Below are 12,839 nucleotides of genomic sequence, written 5' to 3'. Positions count from 1 at the left end.
ATAAAATGATAAAATTTGTTTTTTCACAGATTGTAAAAAATGAGCTAAAAAGTTTTTAAGTTTATTGATTTTATCATGCAGTATTTTTGATGTTTAAACAATACTACTATAAATAGAGTTCGTAATTTAACCAAGTAAATCGCTACATAGTTATAATTGAAGACTACACAACAAAAACTACAGATGTTCAATATTACAAGTTTTCGTATTTGCGTCCATTTTAGCGTGAACAGGTACTTACCTATTACTTCTGACAATATAATAATATGTAATCAAAAAACCATCGCACAGTGTGTCATTTTAACAATTTAGAAGGAAAAAATTCCAAACACAAACATAGACTATAACTTTTTTTATTTAAAGTACAATTATAGATATAGTAATCATTAAAACGCAAAAATAAAAGACACATAACAAAAATAAAAGCATAGATAATATTTTTTGAATTTTACAAAATAGAGCAAATTTAAAGAATTTAAGAGTTTTTGATTTTAATTTCAATAATAAGGAAATTTTATAAAATAGACATTTTACAATTAATATTTTAAAATTAAATAAGTTGTTTGGTATCACTGGCGATGACATATTCATCTAGTGAATCCTCAGATAAGTCCACAGAATCATCACTTTCTAAAGCTGTCTCACTTTGCTCACTTTCTAATAAAATTAACAATTCAGGATTCATTTTAATATGCTTAGTTTTCGGGCATGCTCTTAAAATTGCTATAACCGGATCTGAAGTAATTAACAGTCTGTTTATTAAATCCGTATTTGTGTCCATTCGTGATGTTTTCCTCGTAAAATATTCCCTAAACTGCTATTTACAATTTTTGTGTAAAAAGAGAAATTTTGACTTTTTCGGCACACAAAAGGTAAACAAGGAATACTCCTCGGAGAAAAGAATTTTTTTTTAATCTTTTTTTTGTAAACAAATTTCATATCAACGTTTTAGAGATTTGCGTACGAAAATAAAGGTCTTATATTTACTTAATATATATTATATTCCTTGCTTACATTGTGTACCAAAAAACGGGTCTGCATTTCTTACATTTAGAGGTACAAAAGTTCGTGTACTCAGTGATTTATAATGCTCAATTTTTATTGATTAAAACTAAATTTTATTTATGAAGATGACAAACAAATTTCGGTCGATGACTAATTTGCTTACTAGCTTTTTTTATCGCAGTGAGATAGAATAAAATTTTACTTTTGAACAGAAGTAAAATGGCATTTGCCTTTTCTGACCATTTTGTTTATATGAACGCACCTTATATTAACATCCTAAACAAACATTCTTAATCGTTTAAGGGTTCTTAGCAATTTTGATCATTTACAAATTTTTGCCTCAAGGAGGCGATTAGCACTGGCATTTTGGTTGACCATATATAGTAAAAATTACATACAGTAATGGTTGTTATAAAGTTAAACATAATACTAGTGCTTATTTACAAGTCTTTCAACATTTAGATGTAACACCTATTTGAATTATTCATTTAATACTAATTTAAATAATTACAAAAAAAGTTTGAAAAATTTGCTGACGACGGTTCTCATTCTGTGGCATTAGAACAGGAGCCTCTCGAACAATATTGGCCTGAACACCTTCATCTTCCTGAAAATCAGCACCATCATCTCCTACAGCAATACACATGTTGTGAAGAAAAAATGCACACTGGACAAATTTTGCAGCAAAGTCCATATTTTTAACACGAAGTCCAGTGCTCAATGCATAGAAATGTTGCTTAACAATTCCAAATGCTCGTTCAATACAATTTCTTGTGGAAATGTGAGCTTGGTTATATCTTGATTGAGGTCCATTTACTGCACCAGGGAAAGCAGAAATTAGCAAATCATTATTAGGATAGACGCTGTCCCCTAAAATCACATAACCTGGGAAAGACTGCTCACCAGATTCAAAGTGTGGATTCTCAAAGTACCTAAAACATTAACATTACTTCAAATATTCTTGTAAATTACTCTATACAAAATTGGAACAGTTTATTTTTATTAATATTTGAAAAAAAAATTAAATTCATATAAACGCTCAAGAGACACCTTGACTAAAACCTCACCAAATTTGTATTGGGATCCTTAGTAACAATCATTATGCTATATGGTCTTTCATTATGCTATATGGTCTAATTATTGTAAAACACTTTTTATGGCTGTATTGGAGTAAAACAGCAATATAAAACAAGTGGATACCCAGTTTCTCAAATTATAAGTTTACTGAAGAAATTTGAATTTCATATATCTATGTACTTTTATAGGCATCAGTCACTCTACAAAACAAAGGGATTGAAAGCTGAAGTATTTTCAAAGATGAATAAAAAGTCATTACACTCTAGTTTTCAACCTAATGTTTTGTAGAAAGATAGATGCCTATTGGGGCTGAACTATTTCAAATTTTTAATTAAAATCATTTCATTTAAAAATGCTTTAATATTTTCAATTCTTAATCAAAAAAATTTAAGTCAACAAAAACTTACATTTTCTATTTTTTATATTTTGTTTACTTCCTTTAAGTGAAGTGGAACAAAATAAATGAAACTGAACAAATGAAATACAGATTAATAAATTTTGTCTAAATGTCAAATCAAAAAAGATTTTGTCAACTTCAAAGCTCATAACTTTGCAAATTTTGCAGCTACAGAGGTCCAACATACCATTTTGGAAAACTTAAAGCCTGCTGATTTCAAATATGTCAGATATGGTATAGATTGGGCCTACATTTTGGAGATACATTTGGTGCCATCACTCCAAAAGGAAGGCACAACCTATATCATGCCAGACATATTTGGAATCAACAAGCTTTAAACTTTTCAAAATGGTAAGTTGGACCTCTGTAGCTGCAAAATTGTCAGAGATACAAGCATTCAAAATTATTTTGTAATTTATAAAAACATACTTTGCTACAAGGTAAGATTAGATTAAGTTTTATGTGTCATTTTTTGCCAAAACAAATTTATTCTGATTTAACAAATTAAAGAAATTTTTGGACTTTCAAAGTGTAGGACATTACAACTTTAAGCAAGTAGGCAACACTAGATTCATGTAAATAGACTCATACTTACTCTTGAATCATGCCAAGATCCTGGTGCCTTGGATGAAACATAAAAGAACTGAAGTTCTAGTCCACAAACTACCATGAGATTTAAGCTGTGTGTATGGTGCCTGTTCACCATACACACAGCTTAAATCTTCATCAGCACTTGTAGGATTTACCAGTACATGAGTGCCATCAACATAACCACACACACTTGGCATCCTTGCAATCTCAAAAAATTTCTGTGCAAGTCCACAAGAATTTTCAGGCCAATCAATGTATTTTTCTCTCAAGTTAAAGATTACATCACAAACATTGTGCACAATCCTGGAAAAGACAAAATTATTTGCATGTCAGAAAATGTTGATCAAAAATTGAACTTGATACATGGTTCAATTATAACTTTATAAAAAAAATTGTCTGCACAGATTTTACCAAATAAATATTGGCTTGTTAACAAGTTATTATCTTATCAAGCCATCATGATGGCTGGGAGTTTTAGCAATCGCAGAAAGTCTTACCACTCTATTATGAAAAATATTATACAAGCTCAATAATATCAAACCAAAATTTTTTTTTAAAATTTGAATTTTTAAACATAATTTTATTACATAAATTTTAGTATATATAAATAACTAACAAATACATTTCACCTAAATACAGTGTCAGTACTAATCTTGTAACAGTCTCAGACAGCATGATAGAATGTATTGGTCCCAAAAAAATGTAGAAAAACTTTGATTTGATCTTTGGCTGACAGGCTCTTGTTTCAACCAGTTTTAGGCTTTAAACGATCATTTAGTTACTCCTCCAGTAAATTTACAACTTGTGCAAGGAACTCTGTAACATTCATAAAAAGTCTTGTCATCAATATTATCATCAAATTTTCTGTAATTGAACTGACAAGGCTGTCACTCTTGTAATTCTAGTTCCTCAAACATTCCCATTTCTAAGTCTTTATCTGATGAACAAACTGCCATTTTTAGAATACTAAACATTTATTGAACTTCATAGAAATTTCAGATCTGTTACAATGATGAAGATTTAATCAAGTAAGTACATAAAAACATAGATAAAATTTGGTGATTTGCATTAAAATTTGCCAGTTTATGAAATATCCACCATTAGTGGATAAGAGACTGTGCTTTTGCTAAATGACAAACTTTACAAATTGTATTTTTTTTAATGCCAGGTTGAAACATGGTTTATTCTATACTTATGATACTATTTACTTTATTTTTGCTGTTTTTTTCCAATTTGGAAGTAATGCAATTTATTTTTAAATTTAAAAGATTGTAACTAATATTAGTAAGATTATTAAATTGCTTAAATTATCTAAAATGAAGCAATAAAAACATTTTTCCAGTAAATGCTAATTCCCTAACTATTATATCACAATTTAAATTTCCATGCAGTAAACAAAAAAAAGTTTGTTATTTAATGAATATTTAACCTCTTTTCCACTAATGTTGGAAAGATTACAAAGATTTCTTTAGCTCATTTGCTCCTTTTATATAAGTTTACATATAGATAAAAACCATATGATCAAAAAGGTGATCACAAATAATATATTTTGAAGATCAACATCATTTGCATTTGCTACTTTTAAATCAGCATGTTACTAATAAAATTTTTACTCTATTTATTAAAGTTAAATCTGTTAAAAATAGATACATTAGTTTTTAATAGTCACCATAAATGTGCTGTATATGGCACAATTATGGTAATTTGGCACATAAAAACTCCCAGCTACACAACCACACATGATTATAGAATCGGCATGTCCCTTCATATGCAAAATCACAACAAAATAATTTTGAATTAATTTCTTCCGATCACCACATAATCACAGTGTTTGAATAGAGTTTTTTCATTCTACAAAACAAGGGGTTGAATGCTAAAGTCTTTTGTAATAAAAGTTTTTTGATTCATTTTTGTAAATACAACAGCTTTCAACCCTTTGTTTTGTAGAGTAAGGGGCGCCTGTTTTTAGGTCTTTCATGTCTTATATTGCAACCAATCGTGAGTTTGCTCTACTATAAAATTACTATTTTGATAAAAGTTGCTACTTCAAGTTGATGGATTTTTAAATATTTTAAAGTTAAATAATACTTCTCACTCAATGCTTACTTTTAGAAAAATGTCAAAAATATTGTTGAAACACTTAATATTCAGTGAAATTATGTAGCTCTACATTTTTCGAGGACAAAACTTTTTGTTTACAATAGTAGACATCTGTGGTTTGAAGAAAAAATCACGAACCTTAGCACACATCACTTTGCAAAATCATTCTTTGGTTAAAATTTTGCGTTATTACACGAAATTTAATATTTGCAGCAGTTTTATTTGCGTGAGAAATTTTGAGTAATTTACTCAAAAATTCTGCTTAGTTTTGTTTTTAGGATTGCAGCTCACGGAAACTTTTTTTGTGTAAGAAAAAAGCTGCTTTTTTGCGTAAGTTACGCATTTTTGGCTTTATAGGCACGGTCGTTTGTAAGAGGAAAGTTATTATACGCATGCGCAGTAGAGTTTAAAATAATTTAAAATTTTAAAAATGGCTACGGATGCAAAACTTATCATTGACAACGAGTAACTTGTTTAATTTTAGATAATTAAATAGGCTTTTAACTATTTTTTAAATGAAATTATTGTGAAAATAACTTTCACCTGTACTAAGAAATGTTTTAAATAAAATACAAAACCTCTGAATGTGAATAAAATCTACTTTCAGGTAAAGCTACTTTTACTGTTTTTGTTTATAATCTTTAAACCTTTTTTAAAAAAATTTTGAGCGTATAAATTTTTAAATTTTTATTTATTCAGCAACATGAACCTTTTATCTTTTTTGCATTTTTTGCTTATATGAGGATTCAATTTTTTTTGCAGGGTTAGTATAAAATCTTAATCGTTAACTTTTTGTAAACTGTTGCTATGGTACTCTTTTCCGATGTGACTATATATATATATATATATACAGTGGCGGCCGGTGACATTAAACTTTGGTGGGGCCAGCAAATATTAACCAAAAAATATCGCAAATTTTTGAACTTAGCGATGTTTTTAAGGTTCTTTTCTTCAAGGGCCAGTTCAATGAGGCCCTGCGGTGCGTTTTTTCGTCCCATCTGAAAGCACTACAAATTCTGCGCGCGCATCAAAAATAATATTACTACAAACAAAATAAATAGGGCCAGTAAAAATCGGCCCAGCCGTTATTGGCAATGAATTAAAATAACGCTACAATACTTTGAATAAATTGCAAATAAACATATTACTTATAAAGTAATATAGTTTAAAATTAGAACTAACTTAGAACTATTTATTTTTATAAAACCTGTCTGCAAATAGTTTAGGCTAATAGTTGCATGTTTAGATATATATAAATACATAATTACATTACCAAATACTTTATCTTAAATAAATATAAGTGGGGCCGGGCCCCTATGGCCCCTATTGACGAGCCGCCACTGTATATATATATATATATATATATATATATATATATATATATATATATATATATATATATATATATATATATATATATATTATCATTGAATTAAATCTAAATTTTTACTTACTTTAGATGGTAAACTGTATTATGTATAAAGCCTTATTTGGCGCTACTCGACTTTCTCCCCCCCCCCCCCCCTAATTTTATGACTGATTCTATTAGAGAATTTTATGCTGATTCATAAAAATATAAAAACATAGACCTGAAAATCAACGGAAAGTGCTCTAATTCGAAGTCAAAGTTGTAAAAAATCCCACTATAAACCCTAATATTCGCATTTTTTTCAAAACGCTTTCATTTTTAACGAAAATTAATTACCGTTACATTGTGCAATAAATAGATCTGGTTTCCATAAGCCTTAGCGACTACTTTATCCAACCCAGAATATGTAGCTACTCTATCATTCAACATGCTTTTCATAAATTCAATATCAATATCGATGGCGTCTTGTTCAACTTTAGTTAACCCCTTTTTCTTTGCAGTTATGTCCTTTAGAACTGTGTTCTTATAAAATTTCATTGTCAAATTCAATTCTGATTTGAATTTTATTATTCTAGGTTCATCCTCTCGTCTTCTATAATCTTTCAATTTCATCAAACTAATGAATTCCTTTTCATAGTAATCTTTTATTACTCTACCAATATTGTTCTGCCTTCTAGAGTTGGGATATTGGCTTTCTGATAGTGTAAGAGCACATTTCCTATAGTTGCAGATAAAGCTTGATCCCAGTGCAAATCCTTCAGGTTTGATAAAAGGCATAACAATACTTGTCTCTGTGTTGGCAATTTAGAACCTTTAATTTTCTTATCATCATCTCTAGGATTGGTGCCAAGTAACAATTTTATATATTTTTTGTATACTTTTTTATCCATTATTGTATACTCAAAATACAATAACAGTAATATGTAATAACATATAATAATATTTATCTGAAAAAATATCAATATATATATTTTTCTGAAAGGAGTTCAAGTTACAGTTCAAAGTCATTAACAAATGGTAATAAACATCAGGGTCAAACTAGGGTCGAGGGGTTGGGAGTCTGGGGTATATTCCCCCTGGCCCCTGCCAGACACGAAGGTCCTGGGCCTAACTATAAAAAAAATGAACAAGTAAAACACGTAAAAAGACATAAATGATAATAATAAATGTTTATATGCTTCAATTTTGTAAAAACAATGCAATAAATATTGTAGTTATTTCTAGAATTAAACTGTCACATTTTACTGAATAACATTATCAGAAATATCCTCTACCCTTATCTCCAAATAACCAAAATTAAACCCTTAAGTGATTAAGAGTTTAATTTATTTTGTGCTTAATTTTTTGCTACCATAAGGGCCTTATCTATGACTTGCCTCCAGGTCCCTTACTGCCAGTCGGATCCTGCCCAATATATTGGATAAAAATGATAAAAAACAAAAACTTTGCAAGGTCGGAGCTACCACAAAAATTGCACAATCTTCTTGAAATTTCACATAAATGCTAGTTAGACCAATATGCAATACTAAAATTATGAACAGCCCTCTACAATAAAAATTTAATATTTTAGGGACAACTGTCACACCCTAATATATATATATATATATATATATATATATATATATATATATATATATATATATATATATATATATATATACAGTGCTTCCAGAAAGTATTAGCGCACTCGTAATTTTTTTATTATGGACGACTTCAAATCAATATAAATTGTAAAGTAATTTAAATTTTGAACTAATTTTTTTTTTTAAATGAAAGGTAAAAGCAATTAAATTTAATTATAATGTCAAATATTGTTAACCTGCTTGTTTTTTTTATGAGTTAATCATTAGCAAGCTTATGAAGAAAAAACACCTCAATTCATACCTTGCAACAAAGAAGCCACTATTAAGTATCAAAGACCGTCTCAAGCGTAGAAAATGGTGCAAAGAGAGAGCTGCATGGACTGTAGAGCAATGGAGAAAAGTAATTTTCTCCGACGAGTCAAATTTTGAAATTATTAATCGCAAGAAAAGGGTTGTCGTGAGGAGATACAAAAACGAAAAGTATAATCCTCGTTTTATCATGTCAAAAGTTCAAGGAGGAGGAGGTTCAATTGGCATTTGGGGCTGCATTGTTGGATCTAGCAATGGACTGGCGCATCTTTACACTGATCGCCTTAATCAACATCGATATAGAGAGATATTAGAAGATTATTTAAAGCCATCAATGGACGTTTTCAAGGCTGACTCCACCTGGCAATTTCAACAAGATAACGCTCCTTGCCACACAGCACGCTCAATAAAGCAATACATGGAAGAAAAACGGCTGAATCTAATGCCTTGACCCGCTCGCTCACCTGATTTAAATCCTATTGAAAATCTTTGGAGTTGGATGGACTGCAAATTACAAAAAAGCAAGCCCACTAACTTGGTGCAGCTCAAAACGCAAATCCAAGAGTTGTGAAACACCGTGCCACAAGAACTAATCAGAAAACTTATAGATTCTATGCCGCGTAGAGTCTTGGCATGCCTTAAAAACAAAGGTGGTCACATAAAATATTAAACTTTCTTAGAATCTTTGAAAAACTGTAAGTGCGCTAATACTTTTGCACGCTTAATTTCAGACATTTTTCCGAGTAGTCATTAAACTTCTAATTAACTCATAAAAAAAAAAACGAGTGCGCTAATACTTTCTGGAAGCACTGTATAATATACAGTGCTTCCAGAAAGTATTAGCGCACTCGTAATTTTTTTATTATGGACAACTTCAAATCAATATAAATTGTAAAGTAATTTAAATTTTGAACTAATTTTTTTTTTTTAAATGAAAGGTAAAAGCAATGAAATTTGATTATAATGTCAAATATTGTCAACCTGCTTGTATATATATATATGGTAGTACAGCAGTTAAGCGGCGTAAAATAATTTTTAATTTTCGCTTGATTAAACTCTGCGATGGTGAAAATTAAAAAAAGTTAATCTGTGAGTGACGTTGCGAAACGTGAAAGAAAACCGCATTCGAAATATGGAAAAATTCGAAATGTTTAAAAAGAAAAGAAAGGCCTCATAGAAAAGATAAGTAAAAGTAATAGTCACTGCTAAATTTTTTTATTTTTTCATTTCTATTATATATTATACGTATTGTAACTATATATACAAAAATTAATTTTAATTAATTCTGCACTGAATAAATCGTTTACATTAACTAAATAGTTATTCTTAGTTAACATGGTAAATCTTTGTTTAGATGGCTATGTAACGTGTTGGTCATGGGAAACCAAGTGCTCCAACAACTATTGTTGCTAAAGATGAAATCCTGGCTGAACCACGTGTGTTGCTGGCGTCAAACATTTAAAGGGTTTCCAATATTTTCGGCGTTTCTATCTTGTGTGTCTTGTCAGTATCCTCTGTAGTTGATAAATAAAACGGCTATTTTCATAGCCACATATTTTTTAAAAACATATTTAGCAAGAACAATTATTGTGGTACCCTATTTCCGTAATTGTAACAAAAAATTTGCCTAAAACAATCTAAAATTGTACAATCATAAAATATACAAATTTAACTTTCTTTACATAATTAATAATGTATTAAGTAAATATTAGAAATATAAATGATAAAATAGTTAAATATTAACCATAAAAACAAAAAATAAAAATATTAAACAAAAACGTATTTAAAAAAATAACCACTTTGAAATTTATCTACTTAAGTTTTTTAAAATTATTTTAAAAACCTTTAGCCTCTGCGAGCGAGAGCTATAAAAGCAAAAGTATTAAATTATTTTACGCCGCTTAACCGCAGTATTACCATATGTATATATATATACCCAGCTAACACAAAGCGTTAAAGAAACGTTCGTAGAACGTTAGAAACGGTCGGGCACGTTCTAAGAACGTTGGAAACGTTCTTTGAACGTACTTGAAAGTTTTGCGTTAGCTGGGTATATATATATATATATATATATATATATATATATATATATATATATATATATATATATATATATATATATATATATATACGATATTAGAATCGATTGGACTTAAACTAAGGGCTATAGTGTCTAATGGAGCAAGCCCAAATAGAAAATTCATTAATTTTCATAAACAGAAGACTGCAGCAATATGGTAGATGGAGTAGTTCACTAAACATGGAACCATTGTGCTCTAGTATTTCTTTTCATCATCCGCGTTATTTCTTAAAATATTATTGTTTATAACAATAGATTTTTAAGAATGCGCAACTAGCATGGTTTGCAAAAAAAAACAAAAATTTTGCACGTCCATCTCTAATACTTCCACGATTAAAGACATCTTAAGCTGCTTATTCCAAAAGACGTCTTGTTAAGATGTCTTAAGGACATCTTAAACTGGTTGTTCCGACAGACGTCTTGTTAAGAAGGCTTGCGGACGTCATAAACTTGCTGTTCCGACAGACGTCTTGTTAAGATGTCTCACGGATGTCTTAAACTGGTTATTCTGAAAGACATCTTAAACTGGTTATTCCGAAAGACGTCTTAAACTGGTTATTCCGAGAGACGTCTTATTAAGATGTCTTAAGGACGTCTTAAACTTGTTGTTCCGACAGACGTCTTGTCAAGGTGTCTCACGGATGTCTTAAACTGGTTATTCTGAAAGACATCTTAAACTGGTTATTCCGAAAGACGTCTTAAACTGGTTATTCCGAGAGACGTCTTATTAAGATGTCTTAAGGACATCTTAAACTGGTTGTTGGAAGATGTCTTAATGAGGTGTTGAAAAGCCGTCTTAAACACGTCTTTAACTAGTTGTAGACGTCTAGACGAGTTAAAGACAAGTTACATACGTCTTAAAGTCGTCTTATGTTGGGTGGGCTCTAACTGACGCAAGTGTATCTAAATCCAAAAGATTAGTTTGTCCTGCAATTTCTGTAGATAATAATTTTTATTCAACATTATCAGCGCAGTCAGTCAAGCTGTGCATAGATGTTTTAAAACATCTATCTTGTTGTCTTGATGATACTTTAATTGATATCTAATTCAAAAAACTTTAGTGGTTAAACTATTTCTGGAAAGTTTGTTCAGACACTTAATGTTAGAAATTCGAATTGGGTTCTAATAAGTAATTTTACATCTGAAAATGGTTCTAATTCTGTTCAGTATTATGATTCACTGTTTACTAGATTTATTAAAGGCACTGTTCCATTACTGGTACACAGAGTTGCACGATCGTTGTTAATAAATGAATGTATTTCTTCTTTGAATGTGGAGGTCATAAGATGTCAAAAGCAAGACAATTAAAATGATTGTGGGCTTTATGCTATTGCAAACCCTACTGCTTTATGCAATGGTTTTGATTCAAGTTTAATTATCTGGGATAAAATTAGTATGAGGTCTCATTTCCTGCAGTGTATTGAGAGAAAAAAAATGGAGATATTTCCCTTACATTTCTTTATCAAATGGTAAAAAAGTATGCTCATTATCATTTCAATGTGATAATTTCTGTCACTGCAATAGTAATTTTTTTAAAAACTTAATAAAAGTTAGATATTTGATTTATTAATATTTGTTTTGTGAGCATAATGACTTGAAATCTTTTTGTTAAATGCATAAAAATATTTTCTTAACAAAAAACTTATTTTAAACAAAAACTAATTTTAAGTGTCTTTGATTGATTCGGTTTTAGATTAGAGTTGCAAGTAGTAGAGATACAACAAGTAGAGTTACAAGTAGTAGTTATAAGTTAGAGTTAGAACTAGAATTATAAGTAGTAAAGATGGAACTAGACTAGAGTTTACTCAATTTTATATTAGAATTTATTGTAGAGTTTTTTAAATTAGATTTATTATGATAATTTAATTATTTTAAAAAAAGTTGTTACTATATTTTAAATTCTAGTTGTATCATCACTCTAACTATTAAGTAAAAGTTATAATTAATAAATATAAATTATAAATATAAAAAAGTTAAAAATAGTTTTCTAATATTATTTTTCTTATATTTCACTTTAGATTGCCTGGTTACATTTCAGGTTACAAGTACTTTTTTAAATTCAAACATAACTGTCTTTTTTGTTTGTTTCATCTGTCAATTTATTATAATTATCTGGTAAATAAATCTGATTATAATTATAATGAAAACTTTCTTCTTCTTTTTTTTTTTTTTTGGAGTTTTAGGTACGGCAACTTAAGCTCTTATGGCTAGGAGTAATTAAAGAAAAAAATTCCATCACTTATATTAAAAGTATATTTGATAGGTAAACCTCGATCCCTGTTGTTTATTTGAGAAGGCAAACAACTGACAATCTAAGAGAGGTATATT

Source organism: Hydra viridissima, unplaced genomic scaffold, assembly GCF_058129835.1.
Source record: "Hydra viridissima isolate aposymbiotic clone 2 unplaced genomic scaffold, HvirCarnegie_v1 scaffold_12, whole genome shotgun sequence".
In the NCBI taxonomy this organism is placed as follows: domain Eukaryota; kingdom Metazoa; phylum Cnidaria; class Hydrozoa; order Anthoathecata; family Hydridae; genus Hydra; species Hydra viridissima.
The sequence above is the reverse complement of the archived record's forward strand: the minus strand, read 5'-3'. Positions refer to the sequence as shown.